Source organism: Marmota marmota, unplaced genomic scaffold, assembly GCF_001458135.2.
Source record: "Marmota marmota marmota unplaced genomic scaffold, marMar, whole genome shotgun sequence".
Taxonomy (NCBI): domain Eukaryota; kingdom Metazoa; phylum Chordata; class Mammalia; order Rodentia; family Sciuridae; genus Marmota; species Marmota marmota.
The window spans coordinates 15,291,216-15,303,400 of NW_026000057.1; the positions used below are offsets into that span (position 1 = coordinate 15,291,216).

General features: G+C 35.0%; 1 non-coding gene and 1 pseudogene across 1 annotated transcript; one reads left to right on the top strand and one right to left on the bottom strand.

The window, feature by feature from the left end:
- Positions 1-9,711, bottom strand: part of LOC107141120 — a 20,003-nt pseudogene extending 10,292 nt beyond the window's left edge.
- Positions 2,025-2,151, top strand: LOC125619886. The gene has a single exon (XR_007351470.1). It is a non-coding gene; the product is annotated as a small nucleolar RNA SNORA40 (small nucleolar RNA).
- Positions 9,712-12,185: the final 2,474 nt, after the last annotated feature.

The following is a 12,185-nucleotide window of genomic DNA, read 5'->3' on the forward strand; positions in this document are numbered from 1 at the left end:
TTCTTTTTTTTTTTTTTTTGCACCATTCTCTGTTGAAAGTTTTGGTATATTTTTGTGCTAGTGTTTGACCTTGGGATCACATTAACTTTAGCTTTGAACCAATTATGTTATTTTTTAACATAAGGTTCTCCTTCTTATCCTGTAACATAATAATTTTAATCACTTTATTTTTACCTTAAAAGTCATTTAGATGGGAGTTTGATTTTAAACAAAATGTTTTTGCTTTGTAAACTTTTCCACCTTTGAATTTTGTCAGGGTTTTATTTCTATGTGTGCATTAAAACAGTCTGTCATTTGTCACAGTATGGATGAACCCAGAAGGCTTTATGCTAAGTGAAATAAGCCAGGCACAGAAAGACAAATACTGCAATTCAATTAAAGTGAAATTTTTAAAAAATGAACTCATAGAAGTGGAGATGTGGTTACCAGGGGCTAGGGAGGGAAATTGGGGATGTTGGTCAAAGGGCAAAAAATTTCAGTTGGATAAAAGGGGTAGTTCAAGGGATCTATTGTGCATCATAGGGCCTGAAGTTAACAACAGCTATTGTATGCTTGAGAACTGCTAGGAGAGCAGATTTAAGTGTACTTATCACACACAGAAACCAATATGTAATTTGTTGTAAAAACAGAGAAACATTTTTTGGACCACTTTTTCTGTGCTGGCACGTTCGACTAGATCTTTCAAGGCATTAACTCATTGACTTTTTACAAAATCCTATTATGTGTATCTAAATATTACTGTTTAAGAAATAGTAAGAGAAACTTTAAAAAGCTACCAAACTTGCCAATTGCCACCCTTTTAGCAAGCAATACTGGTGGTATAACTCAGAGTGTTCCACCACCTAGATTACATGCTGGCTCCTTGCAAAATTTAAGGACAATCTTGTCAATGAATGCAAAGCTTCAAAGTGCTAAATTACACTCAAAAACCAAATAAATAAATGTGTGAATTAATACATGTGTGTGTTAGTTTGATTCAGCCATTCTGCAAGGTATGCATATTTCAAAATATCACATTATATGCTGTAAAAATACACAATTTTTAATTTTGTCGATTAAAATGTTTTAATTTTTTTAAAGTTAAACCAAAGTGGTATGTAAGGAATAAACTAAGAGTCATTGTAAGTCCTTTTATATGCATAACCCTGAAATATCTCACTAACCTCACCCCCCCTATAGGTATAGTCTCTAGCAGAGAACTTTCATTTTAATTTTTTTAAGTGTAAATTGCTGACTTTTTTTTTTACAAAATTTACTCAAAAAAATCAACAGACTGTTAGAGTTGATAACTTACAGTAATAGGCAGAAAAAACAAAGGATTGAAAAATATTATTATCACTGAGGCAATACTGTCTTCAAGGGATTTAAAGTATAGGTGGCATTGACAGTAGTAATTATGCATAGGTGCTGATGTTGTGGGAATAAAACAATACTACTAAAATCTGTGTAATGCTTTGAATTTTATAATGGATATTTGACAAGTGCCAATTTTATGGCTGAATTCTTGGACCAATCACAGCATGATTTGTTTTTTAGTGTCAGTAATTATACAGTAAGCCATGAGAAAATAACTCATTGTATCCACAAGAAATGGATGATATAAATATAAAGACATTGCATAACTTCATGCTATCTTCCTGAGAACCTGCAATACAAACCACAAAACCAGTAATGTCCTAGGGCTCTGTTTAGGTGATAACCCTGGTCAGATAAACACCTAGGAACTGACTTAAAAAGAGTATTTCTTAAAGTGGAAGTAACTGTGTTAGAGTAAAAAACTTATTTATGATATTTGTGTATGGAAGACATTCAAGAGGGTTATTGATAAATAAAGTTGGAGTGACTCAAAATGTTATAGCACTAACTGAAAATTTGATTCATTTGGGCATCGTATCATAAACTTGAATAAATTGTCAAAATCTTCATATATGCTTATTACTCAGTTGCTTTATTTCCAAATAATAATATCCTGTTATGTTTGATTATTAATCCAAATTTATTTCCTACCTGTAAAAAAATTCCATAGTATTTGTGTGTGCATTTGTTTAACTTGTGGACAAAGATTTATATACTGGTGTAAAAAAGTAAACCCTCTTTTGCAACTTGGAACTCACGATTCAGTAAGAAGTTTGATATATATTGAAAAACATTGCAGACAAAAAAAGAAAAATAAATCCAGTTCTCATTTATTCATTAAAAGGCACACACTACCATGAATGCATTCAAACATTGCTGAAAAGCTGAACATTCAGTTTTCCTCAGAGTGACAGTCTGTGTGCTAGTTCTGTGAATTCACAAAAAGATTTATATTTTTATGGTTGTTGTTTCTCAATCCCTTTTATAGTCACTTCTTCCTTTCCCAATAAACAATGGTATACTCTGGAATTCTAGCCTAACATCCTTCTTTTTTTGACTGTATTTTCTATGTAGGCAAGTTCATAATTCTGGTTCAAATGCTTCTCACCGATCTTCCACACTGTATCTGAGCAATCTTTCAAATTCGTAAGTTAAATTATTCAAGAATCTAATGATAATTTTTGAACAACCACTGCACTGCGTGTACAACAGAATGTTAGGACTGAGAACACAAAAATAAAATAAAATACCGTTTCTGCAATTGTGGAATTAGAAATCTCCTAGGTCCTCATTTTTTAGCAACATTCAATAACTCTCCCTTGCCACAAAATATGTACAAACTTTTCAGGCCTCCACAGATGCACTGGTCACCATACAATGGATACTTTGTATCCTCCATGCCGACCCCCCACCCGCCCTCTCTCAACTTCTTGAACTCCTGGAAATCAACTGCATCTCACTCACTGCAAACACTTTTCTAAAACAGAGGCCTATGAGTCAGGATTGGCTAATAAATACATTGAATTTCCTGGGCCACTGTGATTAATTTACGTGTGAATATATATATATATACATATATATTTCCTCCATCTGGTCATACTGATTGGTAGGAAATGACTACATGGTCCAAGTTGGTCCAATTAGAAGGAATCTTGAGACTCAAATAGACACAAAGATTTTTCCACTGCACTTGAACTTGGGAAAATGTCAGTTGAAGTTACTCTTGTCATCTGTGAACACAAAAAAGAAAACTTACTGTATTACTTAGGGTTTGATCAGGGAAATTGAACAGATTTTTCAGAATTAAGGGAAAAAATTCTGAGCAAAAATCTAACACAATTATTAAGACTAATGAAGAAATTCACAGACATTGCCTCTCTGGTGATAGGTCTGAACGTGGCATTTAGGAAGAAAAGCTGGGCATAAAATAGGAGAGAATGAGATTAAAATTATATCTCTGAAGACATGAGAACCCACAAAGATAAACGGATACAAGAGAAAAAGTGGGAATGAGAGCCTGTCTCTCACCAGCCTCAATCCCAACAACATGAGCACCTTGTTCAAGAAGCTCCACAATGCTGCCCACCTCTTACACAGGCCTCTTACAATTTGTTTTGCCTGCTTACTCAATTTGTTTCAGATATTTGTTTTTAGAAAGAATTATACAGGGGCTGGGGTTGTGGCTCAGTGGTAGAGTGCTTGCCTAGCTCGTGTGAGGCACTGAGTTCAATCCTCAACACCACATAAAAATAAATAAAGATACTGTGTACATCTACAACTAAAAAAAAAAAATTAAAAAAAAGAATTATATAGTACAGATGCAGGGAGGCTACCTCCACATATCTTCCTTCCATTTCCTTAACTCCCTCTCCAACATATAAATAAGTATTTGGCACTCTATTTTTGATATATTTCTTTTCTGTGTGTATTTTAATTGACAAGTTATAATTATGTATATTTATGAGGTAAAATGTGACTTTCAAAGCTAATTCTGAAACTTCACTTTCACTTCCTAAATCTCTCTCACATTTCACTTGTGCAAACACTTACCTGGACTCACAGAAGGAAGGGAACCATTATTCCAGTTTTATGAGATTGACCCAATATGAAATCATGCCCTATTTGAGAAAGGAGACAACACAGAAGTCATGACACTTAAACATGAACAAAACAAAATGTGATCCTGTTAGCATCCCCCGGGGTTGAGCAAACCCTCAAGTTTTCAGTTTTATATATCAATAAACTCTTTATGAGACTCTTTGGACGGTGTCTTTCTCACTTGCTATCAGAACCTACAAGATATGGTACTAATAATGGAACATTACAAATGGTGGACTCCGAATCTTTCACAGGCAGAATCAAGAAAAGAGGAGGGCTCTAATAGACCTGGACTGAACAGATGATAACTCTTGCAATTTGCTTACAAAAATTACAAATAAGCAAATACACACCTATGTTAGCTTGGTTTTCAGAACTTGTCCTCACTGAGGCAACAGTACAAATGGCCTTTTATGAAAAATGTAGAATTAGAGAGTGTGCTCTCTAGTTCTGTTCCTTTTTTTTTTAAAGGACAAGCTTATTATTAAATTGGTTTAGTCAAGTGCAGACAGGGGCTGGGGAAAATGTTTTTACTAAGAAATTCATTTCTTTCCTGAGATTTTCTATTCAAGCCTGCTGAGAAATTTGAAGGTTTAGAAAGCTCTTCTCTAAGGAAAGCTATTGCCAACAAAAGCAAGAATGTAGGAAAGAGCAGAAGATTATATTAAAACCTGCACATTGCCAAGCTTCTGGGACCAACTGATCCTCCTGTCTAAGCCTCCTTAACGCTGGGACTACAGGTACAACCAGCTGAAGCATCTATTTAAAAAATATTTAGAAAGGGAGATGATTACCTCTCAATAAAGCCACCATATGGATATAACTAGGTACAAGAATCTGAGTGGCGGTGTTTCTTTCCCTAGTCTGAGTATTAAGCTGTCCAAGGCAGGCAGGGGTACAGATACTTTGGGGTAGGAGTGGGGAGGGGGTGAGCAAAGCAATGTGGTAGGCAGGTATTGAGAAAGCTGTGGGAGTTTATTTTAAAACAACAACTGGTTTGAGGATATTTCTGGCCATTGGTACTAGCCTGTGGAATTGCCTAAAAGGCACAGATTGGAAATCCACATATGTTTTAAGGGACTTGCCTTACCAACACTGGAAAATAACAGGCTGCAATTAAAATGACTAAAGTTCATCTCAAATTCCTAATCCTATTGCAAAAGGAATGGGAATAGCTCATATTCATATCTCCCATATAACCACTGAGGACAAAAAAAGAAAAATAAACCATGAAGAAGAGCAGATCCAGGGCAACTGATTAATATCTACTGACAAAAGAAGTTATTCTAATGACAAGAAACAGGGCAAAGAATTCTTTTCAAGTCAAATATGATATATGGCAGGGAACTCATGGCTCCTGTATTTTACTTCCCATTCTCACACCCCAATGGGGGTTTTATTGCAGATATTTCTGTTCTCTATCAATGTGTTATGCATATAATAGAACCCTGTATGTTGCTAAACTCTTTGTTGGTTTGTTGGACCATAAGGAACTATACCAGCCCTCATGGATCCAAATTAACCACAGACCACAGACTTGGAGCTGAATTAGTACCTGAAAAAATAAAATTTAGAAAAAAGAATTCTGTTTATATGTTAGGTTGGGCTATGTTTTGGTGAGTTTCCTCCAAAAATCCATATGTTAAAGACCTGTTCCCCAGGGTGAAGATTTGGGAGGTGTAGGGGACCTTCAAGAAGTAGAGCCTACTGGGAAGGCCTTAGGTCATTGGAGGCTTGCCCTCTAAGGGGATTTTTTGGCACCCTAGTTTGTCCACTCACACACTTAGCTTCCTGGCTCACAGGATACACAATTTGCTTTTCTATGATTTATTTGTTTCTGTCATAATCTGTCACCCTTGTCAGAGACCCAAAGCAATGGAGCTCCACTCCTTCTTGGACTGGACCCTCCAGAACCATGAGACAAAATAAACCTTTTCTCAAAAGTTAGTTATCTTGGACATCTTGTTGTAGTAACATTAATCTGACTAATACAGATAGCCAAAGGAATGGATTGTTGTTTTTATGCTGCCAGGGCCCATGACCCCTATGTTATTCAAGTGGGGTTCTATCTTCAGCTGCAGAGGTGGAATAGCCAAATATTGCACTGAAATTCAGAATCAGTAATAAAAAGGGAACAAATTGTTCCAATCAGAATGAATTACTCATCAAGCTTGGGAGTGACCAAGGAGAGATGTCCTCCAGATTTGATCTATGGAGGACGTAGGTCAGACAATATCTGACCAAATACTAATATAATAGAAAGACATCAGAAACTGAAGAGAAAGAAACTGAGTCATGCTAATTAAAAAATCTCCTGAATTTAGAGACTTAACCCTTATATTTATGTAATGTGAATTTTTCTGTAGCATAAGCAAATTACATTTTAATTAATGATACTTAAAGTTGAATTTGGATTCACTTTTAACCAGAAAAATTTCCAAGTAACTTTTTGAATTCATTTCTTTCCATAATTTTATATCATAGCCACATAAAATAAAACTAATATTTTCACCTTTTTATGACTTGGCTTTCTCTTGTTAGACTTCAAACTGGAATACCCATCTCCTTTTCCTGCCTGGAAAATTCCTACTAACCAACTAGGACTCATTTACTTTTTCCTCCTTTCTGAAAGTTCTCCTCAACTTTCTGAATGGATTCATGCATTTCCAGTCATTACTATTTCTAAGATGACAACAAAAACGTTGTGCATTTCTACCTTTTGTGCATTAGAATAAAGAGGTTTTTCTCCATCAATTGGTGAGTGTTTGTTAATCACACACTCTTAGTTGTTTTAGCTTTCTACAGAAAGTTACTAAATAGACTTTAAAATAATTCATAACAAGATATTGACAATAAAAATTATATTGTCATTTCCAAAATGTGCAGCCCTTTTGAGAGAAAATATTTTTAATTATCCCACTTCTTTTCTGAGCATGAAAGTTATTATTCGTATAGTCAAAAAAACTTTCTCACAGAGAAGCATAATGGATGCTGGCTCCTAATTATATTCAAATTTTTCTTGCTTTTCTTTGTTGAATCCTATGAGAATTTCTTTTTTTATTGACTTCAATTTCAGTAAGTATTTCAATTGACTGAAATTAATACTTTGCCAAAAGTCTATACACAAGTGCATTTTTAAGACTGAAAACAAACTACTCTTTTAGGTTTATATTTTAAATGCCTTACTCTATGTGGCCAGAGACCTAATTTAATGCTCAAGAGAAAAATCAACATAACTACAGTCTCTGATTATCAAAACTATTTTAGGTGTTACACCGGTGGCCAAAACACAGAACATTTATTTTTAAGTTGGGATGGCACCAAAAAAAAAATCATATCCTCTGTTTCCACACTGATATTTAACAAGCTGTTTTTCATATGATTATGCACAATACTAACTGTTTTTGCTAGGAAGTGGCTCACTGGCTGGGTGCCCATTCATTGTATTTCAGCATTTTCCCTCAGCTGCAGGAGAATGACCACAAAGTTCACACTTCCTCATTAATTCTGGAAAACCCATACTATGAATAAGACAAGGCGAACCTTTTCATATGTTGACAATTGCTGGAAGTGTTTTGTCTTATAACAGAATCTCTAAACCATCCAAATAAAATGGCAAACAGTGGTTATTATGCAGACCATGTCCAAAAGTCTTAAAATTCTCTTAGAAGATATTAATTGTCTCTCAAAGTTGAGTTGGGCTATTAATAACTTGTAAGGCTGTTGTTTGCTCTTTTCAAGGATTTCTTTTTTCTTCTTTAATATATTATCATAGTTTGGGATTGTGAATGGTGACTTAAAGGATTATACTTTAAATTCTCTGGATTTTCTATAATTTATGGGAACAATCCACATCACTCAAATCCTGAAGGTGAAGCTTGAAATCTTGTGTTAGCATCCTAATGGAACTGCTTACTCATGTTTAGGATAGAAATACCATCCAGAGAAGAAGAAGTGTACCTTAATAGAAAATAGAGCTCTAACCTCTTCATACTTTAGTTGCCATCTACTTGGCTCCTCCATTTTCTGTCTTCATAGAGGTTGTAATCTCACACTTTGGACATTAAATACTTGCAGTGTATTGTAGAAAAATGACTGTGACCTTGGACATATGCTGAGTTTCATTTCTGACCTCCTCCTAAATATATTAAATTTGTTCAATTTAATATATCTAAACTTCAACTCCATTGGTTATCAAGTGGGAAACTAAGTTTGCTTAAAAATTTGTTATGAACACATTTTAATAGAAAGTACAGAAAAAATAGCTTGTGACACTCGATAAATAACAGACACTCATAATGGACTCTCAACTCACATCAGCAGTAGCAGTGATTATCAACTGTGAGTACCTTCTTCTGGGCTAGACATCTTCACAAACACCATCTATTCTAGCTATCATGTAAGATTTACAGATGTTTTCAATTTCTTATTGCTACTGTTTTGTTATTTTGCCATCATTGCCCCCAAGTTTACAAATAATGTATTCTATTAAGCTAATTTATGCCTCCCAGACGGGAATCAATATCAGTTATCCTAGACTTACATTCTACAATGTAGCATTACCTAAAGATTACAGAAATTCATGGGCATCTCCAGGCATACTTCTATGGGCTTTGGGTAAGTTCAGTGCACTCTGCTTGCAGTTTTCATCTATCACCTCCATCTATATCCTGCTGACCTGCATGGGTATATAGCCATGTCAAAGGTGCCACTATATATATTTATTTATTTATTTTCTGAGACCAAAAAATAGCAAAGAACCATTTTCTTTAGAAATCCATGACCCTATTCTTGGTTCATCCATTGTGAGCTTGACATGGAAGGGAAACAGAACAGTGGTCCCATTTGTCAGCAACAGTCCTGCCATTGGACAACCCAGAGGGCGAGTTCATCAGCCTCAGTGAGAAGGCCTGTGCTCTGATCTCTGCATTCATGTCTGGAATTTAGACGGCGCACCAAGTGTCCTCGGTACCACAGGCGCCAGTCCTGATGTGTTTCACAATGTGACCCTAAATATTTGCCAATGACCTTGCTGCAACGGTAATACAAAACATATATTCATGCACATAAATACACACCAAATTAAATAACCATTTAATTTAAAAAGTCAAAACAGTAATTTTTGTTCTGAATTTTCCAAGGTCACAGATTCACATAGTTGTTGAGAACAATTTGGTTAATCTAAATCTAATCCACCACAACTTAGTCACTTTGAGACCTTGACCAAGTTACTTAACTTATTGTGTCTCATGATATTAAAGGAATAGGTAACCTCAGAGTGTTTGGGAATTAACCTTATCTTTATAAATTTACATATCTTTCAGAAAATATTAAATAGCAATTAGCCAATATTAAATTTTATTTAGGAAATTGTTATCTTCTATATATTCATTTACTTTGATCAGATTCAGAAGTGTATTAAAAAGGTATATTTCTTAATTTAATACAAAGATAGCAGAATTTGATTACAGAAAATATAAACCAAATGTTTGGTTATATGCAAGAATTGTTTTTGGTTTTGTATTTCAATATGCTAAACTATGGCAGTGCATTCAACCGTACAAAGTCAATCATATAAACATTAAATACAAAACTATTTCTATTTTTAGTACCATTATGATTAAGCTTCATACATACCAAACTTCTTTCTGATTTTGTATATAAAACCCTTGTTTCCAAATTAGATTTTCCATAGCTGGTCTCTTTTTGTAATTCAAACATCAACTCAGATTTCACCTCTTCAGAATAGCCTTCCATGATTATTCTTTCTAAATTTGGCTGCAGCTCCCAAGAAATTCTCCATGATATTGCCTTGTTTCTTGTTTTTGTGATTTTAATCACAATTAGAATAAATCTCAATTATCTGATACTTACTTCAGTCTACCTGGCTCTGCTGGGGACTCCTGCTGGTTTTAGTTCTAATCTCTATTGCCAGGGCCTTGAATGGTGCCTGACTAGCAGTAATAATAATAGCTTAGCTGCTCAGAAAGCTGAGGCAGGAGGATCCAAACTAGAGGCCAACTTGGGCAACTAAGCTAGACCCTGTCTCAGAATAAAATAAAAAGGGCTGGGGATTTGGCTCAGTATTAAAGGCCCTCTGCATTCAGTTTTCAGCACCACACACACACACACACACACACACACATAAGCTTAACAAGCTTCAGTTATTTTTGCACTTCATATGTATTGATAACTTAATACTTACAACCTTGCAAGTTAAATCCTCTATCATGATGATTTTACAGATAAAGAAAAGGGAACAAAGAGTAGTGAAGTAAGTACCAATGTTCACACAGCCAATGAGCTCTTGATCACAATACTACTCTACCTCTGAATAGGTGCTAAATATATAGTTGTTAAATAAATGAATCCACGTGCTTGGTTTGGGACCTCTGAATATACAAAGATTTTTTTAAAAGGCTTAAAACATGAGGCTGGGAGCTCAAAAGTCTTTTTTATTTATTTGATTTTTGTTTTTTGTATAAGACAAGGTCTCACCAAGTCACTTAGGGCTTCACTAAGTTGCTGAGCCTGGCGTTGAACTTGCCATCCTCCTGCCTCAGCCTCTGAGTTGCTGGGATTACAGATCTGTGCCATTGTACCCAGCTCATACCTATATTCAAGGGAAATTTAAATGGGAAAAGTTAATAAACCAAGATAAATCAGTAGATAAATAAGTTTACTGAATCACTATAACTGCTCTGATAGCATTCTTGACAGTGCACAAGGAGAATATTTATGGTGGGCTAGCATTTTCTTGCGGGGAAGGCTCTGTTGTCTTAAGGGAGATAATAGTCAATGTCTGTTTTGGGGGGAGAAGCATGAATATGGTCTCCAATTATCCAGCATTTGAAACCTATAAAGGAAACATATAATGAGCTAGAAAATGCTTAAAAATAAAGGTATCTTAACACTGCAAAGTATCTTCGCCCCCTAAAGACACTGCATGAAGGGTTTTGTTTGTTCTTATTTCCCCTGTACTGCACATGACAGCGAATTTAGTTGAATATGGTTTAGCAGCAAGCCAAACAGTTATCATGACTATATGAACAAATAACCAAAGGAGCTGGAGTCTGTGGTCATTGCTAAGGTCTTAGAGAATAAAAGCCAAACAGTATTTCCCCATGATAAGGGATTGTATCTTTATAAAAAGTAATCATAACACTCCACCATTTATTTTAAAGGAAATGATACATTGGGAAAATATAACCATTAGCCATAGTGGTCACCAGAGTGAAATTGAAAATATTCACTCACTGTCATTTCAGCCTACACAATAACTTTATTTTTTTTATTTTTATTTTTTTAAAGAGAGAGAGAGAGAGAGAGAGAGAGAGAGAGAGAGTTTTAATATTTATTTTTTAGTTTTCGGCGGACACAACATCTGTGTTTGTTTGTGGTGCTGAGGACCGAACCCGGGCTGCACGCATGCCAGGGGAGCATGCTACCGCTTGAGCCACATCCCCAGCCCAACACAATAACTTTCTATAGTTTAAAATGTTCTGTTTTATATTTTTGTTTGGTTTTCATCATCTCAAGTAGAACAGATGAATTATCAGATTTTATAAGATGCTTTATTTGAGAAAGGAATGCATTCAGTTTTGAAACACTAATAGTAACACATACCAAGAAGAAATACCAGCCTTATAGTTCTCCAAATTTCCTTCCCTACAAGTACTGATGTTTAGCAAAGTGGGAAGAACATGCAACCCTCATTAACATCATGCAACATATTGTTGCATATAAAGTGAATTTGCAGGTAGTTTTAAATTTGTGTTCAATGTTTTAAAACTTTCTATTTGTTGAAATTCATTCTTGGGCTCAACTTGAACCATGTTCTTTAAGAACATTATTATTAATCACTACAGAAAGCTTAATTTGGTTATTTAGACAGGATGTCTACAGATTGATGATCCCTCCCAATGGCCTTAAGAAACTGAAAGCCTGGGAATCTTCATACATACTGTGAACTTCATACTTCTGTTCATAGTTAGAATGTATTAAACTAGTCAAAATATGTTGAAGACTAGAGATCTGTCTTTTTCAGGTGTTATAATTTAGTAGACAAGAAGGTGGTTTGTGCTTCTGAATCTTACATACATAGATGCCAATATAAATTTAGAGTGATTGCCTTGTGTAACCCATGAGAGACATTAGAGTGATTTTTAATTCATGATCATTAGGATAGTTCAAGGGGAGAGATATTTTTCCATGTCAATGCTATCACCTTC